The 18,753-nt window shown below is 46.2% G+C and overlaps 1 long non-coding RNA gene across 1 annotated transcript; it reads left to right on the top strand.

Annotated features, from left to right (window-relative positions):
* Nucleotides 1-15,099: 15,099 nt before the first annotated feature.
* On the top strand, nt 15,100-17,726 carry LOC115500094. The gene is made up of 2 exons (XR_003964387.1): nt 15,100-15,234; nt 17,354-17,726. It is a non-coding gene; the product is annotated as an uncharacterized LOC115500094 (long non-coding RNA).
* Nucleotides 17,727-18,753: the final 1,027 nt, after the last annotated feature.

Genomic DNA, 18,753 nt, shown 5'->3' with positions numbered 1-18,753 from the left:
CCGTGTCGCAGAGCAGGCCTCAAAAAATATGCATTTCCAAATCCTTGGAGACACCCCAGGGTTGACCCCACTCTGCTGCAAGTGCCAGCCTGGCCGGCATTTTCCTCTCTGCTTCAGGCGACTTTACCCCCGTGTGAAGAGGTTTACCCCCTTTGCATTTTGGTGGACTCCTGAGTAGTAGTGGCAGAGGTTTATTTTCCCTTTTCTGACTTCGTGAAAAAACAAACAAACCAGAAGTCCAGATACCAGCTCTTCTTAAAGATACAAACCTGATGCCACTTCATCCCTTGCAAACAGGACCTCTTTCTCTGAGATCTACCAAGTAGTCACCTTCCAATAACAACAGCTGCCCTTTGTTAAGCGGTCTGTGCAGGGCACTGTGTTGACACTTTATAGACACTATCTCCTTTAATACACAACCCCAAGGGGTAGCAATCTGTTTTTATCCCCATGTTATCCAGGAGGGAACGGAGGCTCAGAGAGGTTAAGTGACATATCTAAAGTCACACAGCTAAGTGGCAGATTTGGGATGGGCTCCCCTCTCTCTCTGACTCCAGACAGGAACTTCTTATGGCAACAGAATATTCCAAACACAGAATCTTAGGTAACCAGTTCCTAACTGCAGGCACCTGGGCAGACAGTCATGCTCTCTAATTACTATTCCTCTTGAGCTATTTCCTTGAGATCTGTCCCCAAGAGTGAGATCAGTGAACGCCAGGGCACAGGAATGCATCATCTTGTCAGGGCCAGGTTTCCTCAGGACCACTGGGCTGACTCACAAAGCCCACATGAGTGAGTTCCTGTTTCCCGTCACACCAGCTGTAGGCCTCATCATTTTAACTGATTTTTGCTCACTTTATTGGTAAGAGTTGGGGTCATCTTCTTGGCTATAATACAGTATTTGCACGCCATTAAGGACCATAAAGACTAAAATGTTCCTAAGTGTTTAACCTTTTTGCCATGTGTCTCAAAGTTACTGGCCATCTGTCCAGTGGACACTGGGTATTCCCCTCACAGATTTATTTTTATGCCCCCACCTACTTGGGCCACTAAACTCATATATTTTTCCAGTGTCCTGCTTTTATTTTTGTCATTTGGCTGATTATGTGTCATAACCCTTACTAATTTATTTTAGTTAGGAAATTGTCACTCCTCCACAATTGGAGTGTATGCGTTTCGACTTTCACATAATCTCGGTGGCATTTTAAAAATGATTTTTTAGCCCATTTGAAATAAAAAGAGTCTAGAGGGTTATGTATGGGCTTCATATTAAAATGAAGTACATCAAAGCACTCCACAGTTTCCCAGTTTTGCCGGCAGTGTTTATGCAGCGATCAAATTCACGTCTCATCAAAGTCTGGGGTTAACCTTCCATCCGGTCAAAGAGTGGTTCTGCCATCATGGGGGTCAGCATTTGTGACAGTGACAGCTGGTGTTTGCTAATATCTGTCTTCTGCCTTCCCCTCTTCTGAGGCACATGGCTGAAACACATCTCCCAGCCTCCCCCTCCATGTCACATGTCAGTAGAAATGGCGTGTGAAGTAACTTGTAAGTGAAGTCCCTTCCCCTTCTTTCCTCTTCTCCCTTCCTAGGACAGATGCTCCTGGACCTCCACTTCTCACCTATTCCAGATTCCTGAGCACTTGATGAGTCAAGATAGCCAAGTTATCAGATCCCAGCCTCTCCCTCTTCTGTTTCCTACAAGGAGACCCTTTCTGTCAGAAATCAGGCTATGCTACGTGGTTCTGGCCCACTTCAAAATCCCCAGAGTTTGGGGGCACCTGGCTGGCTCCATTGGTGGAACATGTGACTCTTGATCTTGGGGGTGTGAGTTCAAGCCCCATGCTGGGTATAGAGATTACTTAAAAATAAAATCTTAAAATAAAATAAAACCTCCAGGGTCCCTGGGTGGCTCAGTCAGTTGAGCGTCCAACTCTTGATTTCGGCTTAGGTCATGATCCCAGGATTGTGGCACTGAGCCCCGAATCAGGCTCCATGCTGAGTGTGGAAACTGCTTAAGATATTCTCCCTCTCTCTCTCTCAAATTTAAAAAAGGGGGAGCCTGGGTGGTTTAGTCGGTTAAGCATCCTACTTCAGTTCAAGTCTTGATCTCACAGTGTGATTTGGAGCCCAGCATCAGGCTTCACAGACTAAGGGTGCAGAGCCTCCTTAGGATTATCTCTCCCCCTTCCCTCTCTCTCGCTCTCAAAATAAATAAACTTTTAAAAATATATTAAAAATAAATAAAACAAAAAAACTGTATGAATTATTTGGAGTTACCTCATTCTTGCTCCCCTCACCAGGACCCATTGGTACGTCCCTTCCAACTGCCTCACTACCTAAGTCGTTTTGGGCCAGCAGGGGGCATCTGTCTCTCCAAATAGTCCCGAGATGTCCACTGACTTCTTAGAACATCTCAGAGGATCAGGGTTCCTTCCACCTGGCCACCTCTGCAGAGTAGTGTCAGTATTCCACCCAGTCCGGGAAGAGCACTCTTCCTTAGAGACTCCTCTCATCTTCCCTGCCTGTGTGATAGGGGCCAGGTAGTTGGTTCACCCCTTTGAATCTCTCTTCTTCATCTATTCAGTGGTGATTGGCCCATGGGCTATGATTCATACTCCCTTCCCACAGCCAAGACTGGGCAGAAGAATGCCGTCACTAAGCAGTGAGACAGATCCAGGTCTCAGGTCCCTCTCAGCCACAGAGCTCCATGACCTATCCGATCCAGGGGAAGACATTCATCCTGCTCAGCACTGGCCTCTATGTCTGTGTACAGGATTTGGGGACCTACGTCTTCTGTGGGTAAATAAGATAATGATATAATGCGGGGCGCCTGGATGGCTCAGTCAGTTGAGTGTCTGACTCTTGATTTCGGCTCAGGTCATGATCCCAGGGCTATGGGATCGAGCCCTGCGTTGGGCTCCATGCTGAGCATGAAGCCTGCTTAAGATTCTCTCTCCTTCTACCCCTCTCCCCTGATTGAGCTTGCTCGCTCTCTCTAAAATTAAACACACACACACACACACACACACACACAGAAAAGATAATGACATGGGGTACCCACACGGCTCAGTAGGTTAAGAGTCCAACTCTTGATTTCAGCTCAGATCATGATCTCACAGTTTGTGAGTTTGAGCCCCGCATCGGGGTCTGTGCTGACAGCTCGGAGCCTGGAGCCTGCTTCAGATTCTGTGTCTCCCTCTCGCTCTGCCCCTCCTCCCCTCTCAAAAATAAATATAAAAAGTTTAAAAAAAAAAGAAAGAAAGAGAAAGAGAATGATATAATGCTTCCAGCATGGCACACTCAATAATTATTTTGGTCAACAAGAAAGCAAGGGAGAAAGGCTGGCTTCAAGAGCCCCCACCCATTTCTATGAAGGCTTTTCTCACTTCCTGAAGAGATGGCTTGCTGTCTCCTCTTCTCCTAGCTCACCTATCCAGCTGCTGAGTGGGCTTGGCTTCCCTTAGACCTGAGCTCTGCTGACACCCACCGGGCACAGGTGCCACCTCTAGAGTCTTGCCTCACTGTCTTTTTTTTTTTCTTGGTCTGGTCTCTCTTGGCTTCCGGCTGATTCTCCAGGACCGCCCCTTTAATTGATTTTGCTGGCATTCTGTACTTCTCCTTTGTAGTAACCACAGTGGTAATTAATTACTTACCTGTACAATTATGAGTTTAATATATGTCCCCCACCACTAGCCTATAAACTCCATGAGGATGAGACCTTTTCTGACTTCTTTCCTGCTGTATCTCCAGTGCTTGGCACTCAATAAATATCCATTGCTTTAATAGATAATGGTTGGTTACCTGTTTTTGCATCTAGGTCTTTGTTCCTTGAGGTCAGGGGTTGTTTAACTGATCCATTTCCTCTGCACCCTGCAGAGAACCTGGTGCTAAATGATCAGTAATAAATATTTGCTGAGTGAGACAAAGAATGAATGAGTGGATGAATGAGTGAATGAATGAAGAGAATGAACCCCTATTTCTTCTCTTCTTTTACCTGTATCACACCTCACAACAGAGTCTCCCCATCTGTGTAAATAGTCTTTGGTCCTGACCGGCCCCTGTTTTGTAGTTTGGCTCCTCTCTGCCCTACTTCCTGCGTAGGACACAGCTACCTGGGCAAAAAGGCTACTAGCTGCTCTTCAAAAGAGGGTACACAAATACATACAGGACCACCTTTTGGCCCAGTGCCTTTGCCTCCTAGTTTTCATCAAAGCTATTAACTGCAAAGTTTCATACTTACACTCATACATACTGTGGTAGGGCAGTGTTGGATTCTGGTTAAGAAAATGGGGGAGTGGGGGGTGCGTGGGTGGCTCAGTTGGTTGAGCGTCTGACTTAGGCTCAAGTTGTAATCTTGCAGTTCGTGGGTTCCAGCCCTGCATTGGGCTCTGTGTTGACAGCTCAGTGCTGGGAGCTGGCTTCGGATTCTGGGTCTCTCTCTCTCTCTCTCTGTGCCCTCCCTGGCTTGAGCTCTGTCTGTCTCTCAAAAATAAATAAACATTAAAAAAAAAAAGAAAGAAAGAAAAAAAAGAAAATGGGGATATCTTTTTTATTTTTATTTTAAGTAAGCTCTATACCCAACATGGGGTTTGAACCCACAATCTGAGTGAGATCAAGAGTCCCATGCTCTACCAACTGAGTCAGCCAGGCACCCCAAGAATGGGGGAGTCTTTAGAGTTGCGTTAGTAAGTCACTAGACTTACAAATTTCCTCTTTTGACACATTGAAACATTCTTGAAATCAGAAGACACCTTACAATCAATGAGTATATTTAATCTGGTTGTGTTTTTGTTTTTGTCCCAAATGCAGATCAATAAATCCAGAGTATATCTCAGAATCAATAGCATTCTTAAAAGCTATGTCAAGGGGGACTGTTGTAACTCACATCGCTTTTTCTCAAAGGCATATGTCTGACTAAAGTCGGTACAGTGGAGACATCTGCAAAGATCTAGCCTGGTTTAAAAGGTGACTTTGTGCTCTAAGTGTTATAAACCAGGCATAAACCCGCTGGGCACGCCTTGGATTTCAATGAACTGAGCAAACCGCACGTGAAGAGCATTCACGCCACCACATGTGTTTAATGTCAAGCCAACATCCTGTCCATCAAACGCTAGACTAGAAACTTTGCTTGCTGTCGCTCAGAAGTCAGAGGGCTTTGCAGGAGGACTTTGATGACCAAGACTCTTTAAAAAGATACCTGGGGAGGCGGATCCTTTCCTCCCTAAGTAAATTTCCCTAGAGCAAATAGTTCCACTGACCTTAGACATGACTTCAGTGCTTTTCTGAGTTGAGAGCTATTTAAAAATAAAAGTCATGACATCTGATCGTTTGAAGGCCTCACTAACGATTTCAAATATGAGGATCTGACAAGGGGGTGTTTCTTTTTATCTCTCTCTTTTTTCCTTCTTGCTAGTCCTTTAGTCCTTTCCTCCTTACAACAGAATCAGAATAAAGGGGAGCCCTTTGGGAATAGAGTCCCTATTCTGTGGGTCTGTGGGATGGTCCCAGGCATTGTGGAGGGAGGAGAGTCCATCTTTCTTTTTCTCTTAATCAGCTTTAGTGAGGTCTAATGAGTTTTGGCCAATGTAGACATTTGTCAACTGCCACCCCAACCTTTGCTTTTTTAGCTCTTGCTGAGCAGGAGTAAGGTGCTGTCTCCTAGAGCCTGCGCGCATCCTCACCGTGCTCATGCAAGCTGCAGAAATCAGTGGCTGAGGGAGTCCCAACAGGAGAGGTGAGATCACCGTGCTCAAAGCAGATCAGCTGGGCAGTGGAGGCAACTGAGGCCTAAGAAACCCTGGCGTGATATTATCATCCTATATTTATTCATCCAACAAATAATTATTGAGGGCTAGCTGAGTGCCAAACATTGCTCTACATCCTGGGGATATCGTAGTGGATGGGGTGCGGGGTGGGGGAATCTCCACCTTTCAGGAATGGTCAGGGAAAGAGAGGCAAAACATATAGCCTGTTAGACGGGGAGAAGGGCTGTGGAAAAAGTGAACAGGGAAGGAAAAGGGGGAAAAGACACTACGTCACCCAGTGAGAGAGTCTGATAACTAGTTTGAAATTCTCACCCTCTATGTCAAACAAGAGGATGGTCCCAACTACAGTGTGAACAGGGGCCCATGGCACCATTCCCTGCCTTCCTGACCTTAATCTCCTTCCTCCCTGCTGATGTTGACCTGGGGTTTGCCTCAACCCTGTGTACCTACCCTGCTCTGATCAGTCCTCTTCATCTGGGCTCCTCCAGGATCTGCTCCTCACTAGCTCCTATGTCCTTTCTGTCCCCTGGTCTCAGCTCTGTCCATCCCTGGCCCTGAACTGGGTTGACTTTGTTTTCAGATTCAGTGCTTCTTTCATTGTATTTCCAAGATTGGTCCCATGGTAAAAAACAAAACAAAAACAAAAAAAAACAAAAAACATGAGACCCTGGGCAAGTTAATCAGACTTCTGAACCTCAGTTTTCTCATCTATAAAATGGGGATGGTAATAGTAACTGCTCCAGATGGTTGTTATGAGAATCCCATGAGATAGGAGAGGCAAAATGGTTTTTAGAGCCTTGTGCTTGGTGGGTACTGAATCAGTAGGAGCTGTTAACATATGAGGGACTGAACCAATGGCAGCAATGCAAGGGGCAACACAGTATGGAGGTGCACCCTAGCTTCTTCTCCCCCACCCCTCCTCCAAATGTCCCCTCCCCTCCCCTCCACTGGACACTGTCATTCTCCTTTCATCATTGAAATGATCCCCTTTCATCATTGGAGCTTAGCTCCTGGAATCTTTGCCTCTGGCCACTTAAAGAGAAAAACTCTTCAACTCATCTGCTCCCTCCCTCCCTCCTACTCTCATCCCCCAACCCCCCTTGAACAGTCTCTGTTCAAAGGCCTTGATGCCTTCCCTGTCAGTCAAGACTCAAGAAGATGGTGGTATCTTGGCCTTTTCTTCATTCCTAAAGACCTGGTTTGTAAGACATGATTTCTCTCCTCTCTGAAAATAAGTAGTCTTTCAGCAACCTTGGCATTCATTGCCAAACTAATCAGTGGGTTCAATTTGTCCAGGATAATCCTTTGTTCAGAGAGAATCTCAACATCTCTGCATTGGTTCCTTCTCCTGGTCAGAACCAAGGCACCTTTGCTATTTCCCAACATAGAAGCCAGGCTTAGCTGACAATCTACACCGCAACACTTCCTGTTTATTAAGTTTGTTTATTTTGAGATGGAGAGAGCGAGAGAGAGAGAGAATCCCAAGCAGGCTCTACACTGTCAGTGCAGAGCCTGACGTCGGGCTCAAACTCACGAACTGTGAGATCACGACCTGAGCCAAAATCAAGAGTCAGAGGCTTCAACGACTGAGCCACCCAAGTGTCCCAACACTTCTTATTTTTTAAGTGTGCCCCCGGGAACTCACAAGACACTCAGATAAGTGAGTAACCTTCTACCCATTCTCCTCTTCATTTAAGCTTCTTCTTATTTCTTTCTCCTTGAGCTCCTTGAAGTTTCAACGAAGTTGGACGTGCTCATCTACTTTGGATTATTAGGCAGGCCTTTTAAGCCTGAAGTCTTATGAGGGGTGGTTCAGCTTCTGGTCATGCAATAAATTAAGGACTATGGTTAAAACTCACTGAGCAAAGTGAAGATCCGTAACCCCTCTGAGCTTGTCTCCTCATCGGTAAAATGGAGCTAACAAGTGTTCTGACTCCAGATGCTTGTCAGTAGTGGTATAATGAGACCGCAGTTGTAACACTCTTGCAAAGTGCCTCATGTGTATATGATAAACACACAAAAACCAGTAGCTCATATGTCCATATTGGGGTTTGTTAGGATGAATCTTCTTTTCCTGCTGAGGCTTCTCTAGTATGTCCAACGACCTGGGAGCTATCACACTGGGCTCCCGGGCATCTGCTACCTTGTGTGTCAGGCATAAGCAGCTGTCCTGCTCTCTTGCAATTCTTAGAAGTTACCAGCATTTCCTGTTGTCAGGGGCTTCCTGTGACTTGAGAGCAGGGATGATGTCTCGTTTCTCACTGTGGTTCCTGTGCCCAGCACCAAGCTGGGCACAAGGCAAGGGCTCAATAAATGTTTTAAAGCCAGGAACAAAAGAAGGACAAAAAGAGGTCGGGCTCCAGCTGGCTCCCACTAGGATGAGATGGCTCCGAACCAGGAAATACAGATTCACAGAGCCCTCCTGAGAGGGCAGCAGTCTAGCCGCCCTGCTGGAGGCGGACCGCCCCCTGCCACGCCAGCCCTCCTGAGTCCTCATTCCAACCTTCTTTTGGAACTGCTGCTCACCCTGCCTTTCCACAGAACTGAAAAACAGGCACTTTAGCTCTAACAAGTGAGCAACAGCAAGCAATACCCCAGGTGCCAAGAGTAGCATGTACCTGATGTTGTTCCCTCTCCCAATGGGAGAGTCCATGGTCTCCTAAAACAATCTCTCTTCCATCAACACATCAACGATCTTGTACCAATGATGTGTTCTAGAAACGTACTCATGGGACAGCCATTCGTTTCAGTCAATTGTGTGAAGCTCTTCTTTAAGTTGTACTGCTGCTTCAGCTTCTAGGTGCCTCTCCTGGTTAAACTTCCTTGGCAGAAAGGCCCTTTTGAATTCTCAGACACACCCCAAAAAGACTGACCGTGGCCCTTTATGTTGAGAGACTTAGAAACTCAGGAGAAAGAGTTGGAGGTAAAAATGTAAGCAGGGCCCTTTTTTGAAAGCTCAGCAGGGTTCAAGCCATATTGTTGACCCAGGAATCTCTCCAAATACCCTCATTTCCCTTGTCTGCATCACATTCCTGTAGTTGGGAATGCTGTTTCTAGCAGATGAGAGTTATGTCTGACAATCTCACTCAAAACTGAAATGGTCTGCTGCACAGTAGTCTGATGCAGTCTGAGCTGACCTTTTTTTTTTCAATAAAAAAAAAATTTTTTTTTTTAATGTCTATTTTTGAGAGAGAGAGATCCAGAATCTGAGCAGCGGAGGGACAGAGAGCGAGGGAGACACAGAATCCGAAGCAGGCTCCAGGCTCCGAGCTGTCAGCAGAGAGCCGGAAGCGGGGCTCGAACTCAGGAGCTGTGAGATCATGACCCCAGCTGAAGTTGGACGCTGAACCGACTGAGCCACCCAGTCGCCCCTGTTTTTTTATTTCATTTTTTAAATGTTTGTTTATTTTTGAAAGAGAGAGAAAGAGAGCACGCGCACAAGTGGGGAGGGGGGGCAGAGAGAGAGGGAGACACAGAATCCAAAGTAGGTTCCAGGCTCTGAGCTGTCAGCACAGTGCCAACATGGGGCTCGAACCCATGAACAGTGAGATCATGACTGGAGCCGAAGTCAGAAGCTTAACTGATTGAGCTACCCAGGCGCCCCTGTATGATCCCATTTGTATAAAGTTCAAAGACAGGCAAAACTAATGGTGCCACTACTAGTCAGGATAGGTTACTCCTGGAAAGAAGAATGAGGGGAATTTTGAGCCCCGGGTGTTTTGATCCGGGTACAGGCAACACGGATACATTCATTTTGTGAAAATTCATTGAGCTGTGCATTATGATTTGTGCTCTTTTATGCTTGATCATACTTCAGTTACACAAAAAAAGTGCATGTGGCCTGCAGGAAATCCTGAGGTCCAGGACTGAATCACACAATGATAATGCAAATATTTGTGTAAGTTTCTGTATGTTTAAACACATTCACAGAACCATGAAAAGACTAGCATGCCCAGCCTAGTTCGCTTATGTCCATAGGGATCATTAAAATCTACTAAGGGAAGATGTTCTTTTGCTAGCGCAGGAGAGGAACTTGTCCAGAGTCTCTTCCTTGATCACTGTCTGCACAAGTTCTATATCATGACCCCTAACGGGGGCCAGGGGGTCAGTAGCTGCTAGAAAGTGCAGCTCTTGTCTGGAGAAAACATTTAACAGTTTCGCCTGGAGCTGACAGGGTCGTATCTGGGGAGAGGCTCCCAAGCAGAGATCCTGAGGCTGCCCGTGCACAGCACAGAATCTCCCCCAAATACCCTCTGATCACAGGACAAGCTGCCTCCCAGGCATTCTATCGAATAGCAAGTTGACTTTGATCCTACTCAAGGCAGCGGGTGGTGGGGGGTGTTTCTTTGGGGTCGGCTTTCTGAAAGCAGTGGTCTGTGACTGTGATAAGATTACTCAAAGAACAAGGAAGACACTGTGTTTTTAAAGTTAGCCAAGCTAGGCATTTTTCTAAGTTCAAAAAGAAAATGCAGCTGAGTTATCATCAGCCTCCATTTGCAGAGGTTGGAGAGATCGGGAGGTGCAGAAGCAGCTTGGCTGTGGGTGTGACTGTTGTACGTGACCTGGTTTGAGACCAGCATTCGGTCCCTGATCCCAGGCACCAGGCAGTGACAGCTGCTTAGGGGCTGGTGGAGGTGTAGGAATGACTGTACATTGTGAGTCAGTACAATTCAGTCTTGAAGAACGGAGTAACTTGAATGTGACATGGCTGACCTTCAATACCCAGTCATTTCTGAAACAGTTCTTGGCCTTGGGGTGGCTGGTTATAAAAACATCTGCATTTGCTGGCTGATTGGGTATACAAGAGGGAACACAGCCAATAATGGTACAGTGTCATACATTTCCAGCTCTCAGCAAAACAAGAATTTGAGGTCTTTTTATCTTAGCGAGTATTTGGTCTCCCCATCTTGCTATTGTCCTACTCAAGCCTTCCTACAGACACAGGGGACGGTTCTGACTTCAACCGAACAAACATGTTGGGCACCAGGCCCCGTGCTGGAAGGGACACAGAAATGGAATGGATGCAGGCACAAGGTGTTGACACCTGCTGGTCCTCACAAAGCTTAGCAAGGTGCGTGCAAATGATGCCTGCGTGAGGGACACAACCTAAGCTTTATGGGGCCCTAAGGAAGGACAGAGGAAACTGAACTGGGCAGGACAGTGAAAGCTAATTAGAGGAGGTGGTGTTGGAAATGGCCCTTATTCTGGGCAGGAGAGGGAGCATTAGTGATGCCCTTGGTTGCAGGGAATTTGAGGGCAAGCTCAAAGAAAATGGGGTTTGGCTGGAAAGAATAGGTAGGATGGACAAACAGTGGAAACAAACCAGAAAGGAAGTCTAAGCCTACAGTTCGGAGAGTGGGGGCCTACTTTGGTGGGATTTAGGGCCTTGGGAACAGCTTGGGGACACAACAAAAGAGTGAGGCTGACAGGTGTGGGTAGGATGCAGAGCAGGGAGACTAGACTGGTGCAATAACGTAGGTGAGAGATAATGAGGACAGGGGTGGTGACAGCTTCCTTTTAATCATCAAAGAATTGGATTTCATTGACTGTGTGTGGGGTAGGGTTCTTGAGATTCCTCTCATGACCTTCGTGTAGAGAAGAGGGTGAGTGCTACCCATTCTTGAAGAGATTTCTCAATTACATTAAAGGAATTTGGCTGGCAGGCAGGCCTGGAGAGTACATGACCAGTGCCAGTAGCCAAAACCCCGTGGAAGAAAACCAAGTGTAGAAGGAGCCTCCACAGTTCTTGTTCTGATGGCCCTATCTAGGTTAACAACAGTCCTCCATTAGGCTACTAGTACAGCTTGCCCCATTCCATTACTGACACTGAACTTGGCTTACCTGAGCATGTGATGGTTCCTCCCTCCAGGCCTATCATCTGTCACTCAGCCCACGTAGGGAACGCAGCACAAACAACACGTCCTAGGTCATTTCTCATTCCATTGGGTTAATCTCTGTGACAGCTCTGATCATTGTCTACGAAATCAAATCCACACTCCTTAGCCTGGGATCAGAGGCCCTCCATGACCTTGGGCACCAACATGGTGTAATCGCTAAGATCTTGGGCTCCAGAGTCAGGTGACCTCGTCTAGAATTCTGGCTGGGCTGCTTACTTAACCACTCTGAGCCTCGGTTTTCCCTTACCTTGCAATCTGGGTTACAGAAAAGATCTAAAGAGATATCATATGTGAAGACTGTAGCACAGAGCCCGGCATACAGTAAATGAGTAGTATTACCATAGTAAGAACTTGGCTGCCCAAGCTACCTTTCCCACTGTTATTTCCACGGTTCCTTTCATACTTCCTCATCTCTGTGCTCTTCTTCATACTTTTCTCTCTGTGGGGGAAGAGGGGGAGGGAGAGGTTGGCCTCCTCTTCACTCCAAACCACAGTTTGGTTGGTCAGAATTCCACCCATCTCTGCTCAGAGGCTGCCAGCATGAGGAAGGCTTCCTGTGTACCCCTAGTCATTCTGTCCCTGTGTGAGTCTGGGCTTCTTCTCTCTTTTTTTTTTTTTAATGTTTATTTTTTAGACAGAGAGAGAGAGAGAGAGAGAGAGAGAGTGCCTGTGAGCAGGGGAGGGACAGAGAGAGAGAGAGAGAGAGAGAGAGAATCACTGGCAGCACAGAGCCCAAGGTAGGGCTCAGGCTCATGAACTGTGAGATCATGACCTGAGCCAAACTTGGATACTTAACCAACTGAGAGCCACCCAAGCACCCCACGTGCTACTTCTCTAAGGCAACTTCTTAGCCTTAGAGAGGTACCAGTCTTACCTGCCTCCAGAATGGGAACTCCAGGAGAAATTTTGTTTTATTTATTGCTATATCCCCAGCAGATAGAATAGCACATAATAGTAGCCTCTTAACTTTTTTTTGAAAGCATGATTCTTGTCTACTAGATAGTGCACTCTTTCAGGACCTGTTACTGATTTATTCTCTAGCTTCTATATTGCCCTTGTGAATTCAATGGGATGAACTATGGTGGAAAAATTATGATCAAAGGATTCTGCTCAAGAAAGGGGAATTAAAAAATGCTGGGAGGCAGAAATGAGTCAGTGATGGGGAAGTTTTTCTCCATTTCACCCTTGAGATGACTGTGATGAGTTAACTCAAAACCCAGAAAAGCAGGTGAGACTGAGGGAAGCTATACAGCTATCACAGGAAATGGCTGTCACTTGGGTTTGGGCCTGTAGATGAATTAAGTTCGGTGGCTTACACCACACCCAAGAGTGACCCGGTTACCACCATCAGGTTTGCTTGAGAAATGTTGTCTTGAAGTTGATGATTCATATTATTTCCAGGTGGATTCATAAGGTTGAGTCAATTATGTGACACAGACAGCAAAGGACCTATCCTGAAATGTCCATTTCTTTGTCTCCTGGAGTGCTTTTCACAACCTCTGAAGACCAGAGAATCAGCTTCTGAAGGCCCAGCCTAGGGCCAACACAGATGGTCCATAAATATTTGGTAAATAAATACCAAATGAGTGAATGAATGAACCAAAGAATAGATTGGAAGGATACAAAGCTCCTTTTGTGGTCTTCCACATTTGCACTGGTACCTTTCAACTATGCTTTTTAAAGAATAAATACAGATGGATTGAAGCGTTATGGAAGTCATACTAGTGTTCTGAGATTTTGAATTTTTCTTCATCAACTATTTGTGTGGGGAGGGGCGGGGGAGGTTTCTGCAAAATTTTCTGATATTCAGAAATGACTCTTCTACTTGAAAAGATTAGGGGTGCCTGGGTGGCTCAGGCGGTTAAGCGTTTGACTTTGGCTCAGGTCATAATCTCGTCGTTTGTGAGTTCAAACCCCATGTCAGGCTCAGTGCTGACAGCTCAGAGCCTGGAGCTTGCTTCAGATTCTGTGTCTCCCTGTCTCTGCCCCTGCCCAGCTCATGCTCTGTATGTCTGTCTCTCTCTCAAAAATAAACATTTAAACAAAAAAAAAAAAAAAAAAAAAGAAGAAAAGAAAAGAAAAAGAAAAGATTAGAGGCATTTGGCCTAAGATGCTTTTGAAACCACTTCCAAAAGAACTGTTTGACACCTTCTCGGGAGAGCTCCTTGTGAGAGTCACAAGCTCACTGCTGCCCTTTCTACTTTCAGATGGCCAAAAGAGTCTCCTGCCATGCTCTCTCGGAGCCAGTCACACAAAACAAATAGTCTTTATTGCATATACTCCCCCCAGTTGTCTAGCCCAGATTGTGTTTCCTGATTACAACATTCTACTGTTACTTAAAGCTCAGGTCGGCACAATCACAATTTGACTGTTGTCCAAAAGGAACTTTTTTTTTTTTTTAAGGAGGCTCCACACCCAGCATGGATCCCGATATGTGGCTTGAACTCACAACACTGAGATCAAGACCTGAGTTGAGATCAAGAGTTGGACGCTTAACTGTCTAAGCCACCCTTTTAGGGTGCCCCTAAAAGCAATTTTGGTCCTTAATCAATTGCCATAAATTTTACTATTAGATGAAGCACCAAATAACATGTAACATGTGTTTTAACTATGTCAAAATCTCATTGAAAATATGCCCTCTTCTAAAATACACTTCTCTGCAGAAATTAACAACAACAACAACAAAAATTAGTCCCTTTTCTTCACCATAGGGCTGATATATTTCACAGGGAGTGGGACAATTCAGCTTATTCTGCTTCCAAAGCAAGTTGTCAACTGTAAGTTACTCTACTAACCATTTGGTTTGAGCCGGGCACTGACTTTTCTCCACCAGAAATCCTTGTTTGATAAATCTCAACACCCTCTTCTGCCTGACCTGGCTTACATAAACCAGTGTCCAGCACCATAGCTAAGTGCCTTCCCCGATAAAAAATCTTTCCTTTGGGTTAAGCAAGAGGACCTATACTTATCTCAGAATTCTCAGCCAACAGGCAATTTCTGTGACATTTGGGTGACATTCTGTTGGAAGAGGTCACTTCAGGACTGTTGGGTGCCTATAATTCTTAAGAGAGGTCTCTGACAAAGCAAAAAGTCCATGGCTGTAACGTGGATAAAGACTGAGCAGCGAATCTGCATCTATTAATATTTTTTAAATTCAGCAGTATTTCTTGACTGTGCCAGGAACAGGATGGTGCCAGAAACATCCACTCAGAGATAATTAAAACATAGTTCCTTTTTCTGAGGAGCCCATTGTCTAGCAGGGGACGTGAGTGTGTGTAAAGAATGGATGGTACATACGAGATTACAATACAGGGACAATGCTTCAGCAGGACTAAGTTCAAAATGACATGGAATCACTGAGTGGTGTGAATGAATAATTTCCAGGGTGCTCGGGGAAGATACCACAGAGATTATTTTTGCAGAGCCTTGAACAAGCAAAAGGAGTTTTCCAGGACAAAGGTTAGCGAGTTGTGGATGACAAAGAGAAGATGAGTATTCAAGGACAAAGGGAAGGCAAGGACAAAGACAAGCCTAAGGAGAGCAGCCAGAGCCCAAGTGGGGATTGGCAGGTAAGAATGGACAAGTAGGCCACTGTCAGACTGGAGCCTTGGATGTCAAGCTAAGATCCCCATCAGATGGATCATGGAGGGTGACAGGATTAGGTCTGCTTAGGGAGGAAGAAGCCTTGGGGCAGTCAAATGGGAGGAGAATATGTCAGGAGTGGAGATCATTGTGAGGGAGTGGCTGTCCCAGAGGCTGATGGGAACAGGGTGGGCCAACCTGGGGCCCAGAGACCCAGAGATAAGCAGGTGCTACTTGTGCTGAAACCCAAAATCTCCTGGAGATTAACACCAGAGCGGTGGTCAGGGGGCCCGGATGAGCCCTTGGCCTTTGGAACCCCTCTCTAGGTTATTTTCGTTCAGAATTAAACACGTGGGGCACCAGCCGGTAGAGTGGGGTTTCCTCTTGGGCAGTCACCGGACAGCAACAGAGCACAAGTAAGCCCAGCGGAGCCCAGGACTCAGGCTGCCTGGGTTGGAATCCTGGCTCTGCTGTCAGCATCCTGCTAGATGGGGATGGCGATAACATCTACCTTGCAGGGTTAGTGTCAGAGTGAAAAGCTAATCCATGGGAAGTGCTTAGAATAGTGTGGAACACAGTGGGCTCTGGGCAAACGAATGCTCTATGGAATGAGCAGTTGGTCGATCGCACCACGTGAAATGAAAGTTGCTCTGGTCAGAAGGGTGCTCCCTTTCTCTGTCCATTCCTTGGAGGAAGGCCTGATAGAACTTTTCTACCAGCTTGAAAATTATTGGACTCTCTCTATTCCTGGATTTAATTTCTACCTGTAATTCCTGAACCTAGGGAATTCAAGTAGGGTTAGCTGCCACCACCAGACCTGGCACAGTCTCTGAGTAGGGTCTCTATTTCTCCAAAGACAGCAAAGTGCAAAAAAACTGAGGGGTACTCGGTGAGTCACCCACCACCTAAAGGCAATGGAAGGATAATCCAGCCCAGGTGCAAGCTCCCCAGCATCAGAAGCCGTGCTCAGTGTCCTGCAGGTAGAGAGGGACAACTCTCAGAGATTCTCTGAATCTCACCTTCAGACACAGGCAGCCTGCTGTCCCAGGAGTAAAGGTTTAGAAAGAGAGGTTTCCCTAAGGGGGAAAAATACCCATCTGTCCAACGGAATAGGAAGCTGTCATCCTTTTCTGCTACTTGGAGTGGCCTGGAATAAAATTTGACCTCAATGGGACTGTTAGGAGGAATAAATGAGTTCATGCAAGTGAAGTACTTAGCACATATTAAGCATGCAATGAACCTTCACTTAGAGCTGTTATTTTTAGGCTGTAATCCCAATTCTTCTTATACCTATTAAAGTAGGTATGGTGTTCAGCGGGTTGAGTGTGTGTTCAGAACCTAATAAATCTACAGAACTGCAATAAAAAAAAATTCTCTCCAAGAAAATTCTCTGTATGTTCACATTTTCAGTAGACAAAAGATACTTCACACATTAGGACACACTATATAAATTATGTAAAAATTAATCCTTTCTAGTTTGGTTCAAGGTCACTGCTGTCATTTTAAAGCCTTACAATTTCTACTCAGCCAGATCCTGCAGGAATTCTAGCAGCTTTTGCTGATTTGGCATCCATCCATCACTGAGTGAAGTGTCGTGCAGTTGGGGATCTTTTCAGAGAAACCTAACAAGTGAGATTTTATCACAGCATTACTGGCCCCCCAAATTAACAAGACAGGGGCAGTTCTAGAAGCACTCTTTGGCCTCCATTAATAAAGGTTAGCTGTTACATTAGGCAGACCAGTATACTCTGGGGAGTAACTAGTATCTTATTAAGTTATAAATACATTTAACGGCTTCAGTACTGGTTTCTTATTTTGGAATATGAAGAAGAAAAAAATAGAACTCAAAATCATTAGAGTCTAAGGATAATGCCACTATTTTTTAGAATGTAGATTTACCTACAATACTGCTTATGAATTACCTTGTTTTTATAGAGCCCACATACTCCCTCAGAGGCGATGGGGACTCTCCTGTCATTGCAGCAGCCCACAAGAAAGTGGTAGCTTATAAAATCCCATTACTTGGTTTTGGCTCAAACTAGTCAGACCAGCTCAGAAGACAAACTTCCTTCCTCACTCTCAGTGCCCTTCTGGTTTCTCGTTAAGGGGAAAAAAAAAAAAAAATGCCGTCTGCGCCCATCTTCCTTCACTGAACTCTAAACAGAACACTGACCGAGTTTTCTTATGAACACAAGACAGAGTTGGAAGGGCACAGAGTTCCCATCTTTCACTTTCTGCACCGAGGACATCTCTAAAATCATTCGCCAAGTCATAGATGACTGTTACGTCAAGCTCGAGCTTACCTCATTTCCTGCGGCCGACCTGCTGGCTGGTCCATTGACTGCGGGCAAATTCTAGAGCGGCGTACCCTCCAAGATGCCTGGGCATGGAGACCGTCTCCAGGAATGCGCCGGTGGTTTGGTGGGAAGCAGTCTCTGAATTGGCTGTGAGGAAATCTAAATAAACTGCACAGGTGTGATATGCTCCATCTGGGTTACACCCTCACACCCCACCCCCCTTCTGTTCCCAAATACAAATGAGCCACTTCCATCTTTTCCTTTCTCCTGACAAGGCGCGCAGTGCTTCTCATCTTCACACCCTAGAGGCCTCCGCCCCTGTGGCAGCTGGTGTGGGGAAGCCTGCTTCCCAGGTGGGCCGGCCTGCGGGGGTCAGAGGGGTCACCAGGCCCCCCGGGCCCGACCGTTTGCCCTTGGTCAGCACGGACAGGGCCCACCTCAAAAAGGGCTAGCGATGGTTCTTCTGGACTTCTTCCCACACAGAGAATGGCTAAGCTAGCTGAGGCAATCTGTAGTTGGCTTTAAAATCAGCAATGGGGAGGGGAAAAAAAATCCCTCACAACAAACAGTGGTAACAGAAGGTTTGTGTGGGAAGACGGTTAAGTTTGGTCTAAAACAAGCAGTGTCTCTGGTAATGAGCTGTTGTTAGGAAATACGTGGGGCCCTCGGTGCCTGCAGCACTTTTAAAGAGCACTGTTGCTGTTTCTTGAGGCTTTTCTTAGGGAGGGGGGATAGGGGGGGAAAGGCCCGGTGAGGTGAGGGAGGGACCCAACTGAAGAGCATGGGGACATCTCAGAGCAGTGGAAAGAAGCATCTCTGAGTGTTGCAGCCGTGAAGTCCTCCATTTGAATCCGAGCTCCACTCTGCAGTCACTGTTCCACATTTGGTAACAAATCTACCTTCTCTCAATCACAACAGGCTCATAATGAAATGAGTGTGTCTAAGGCATCATCAGCCAGAGGCCTGGTGTGAAACAGCGGGCACACTCGGCTGGGGTGCCTGAGTTTCATAAGGGGACTATTTACAAAGGGCGTGGGCAGGTTAAGGAACTCGTATGAGGACAGTGAAGCTCCCGAGGGCTGGCAAACAGGGAGTCAGGACCAGTCCTCGGCTTGCAAGGGACAAGGAGAGGATGTGGTTACCAAACCCTGAAGCTGCTAGACTGGAGCTATGGCCCTAGGCAGAGGAGCCCAGCCACTGTCAACCCAC

Source organism: Lynx canadensis, chromosome D4 (assembly GCF_007474595.2).
Source record: "Lynx canadensis isolate LIC74 chromosome D4, mLynCan4.pri.v2, whole genome shotgun sequence".
NCBI classification, from domain to species: Eukaryota; Metazoa; Chordata; class Mammalia; order Carnivora; family Felidae; genus Lynx; species Lynx canadensis.
This window is presented reverse-complemented; position numbering and strand designations above follow the sequence as displayed.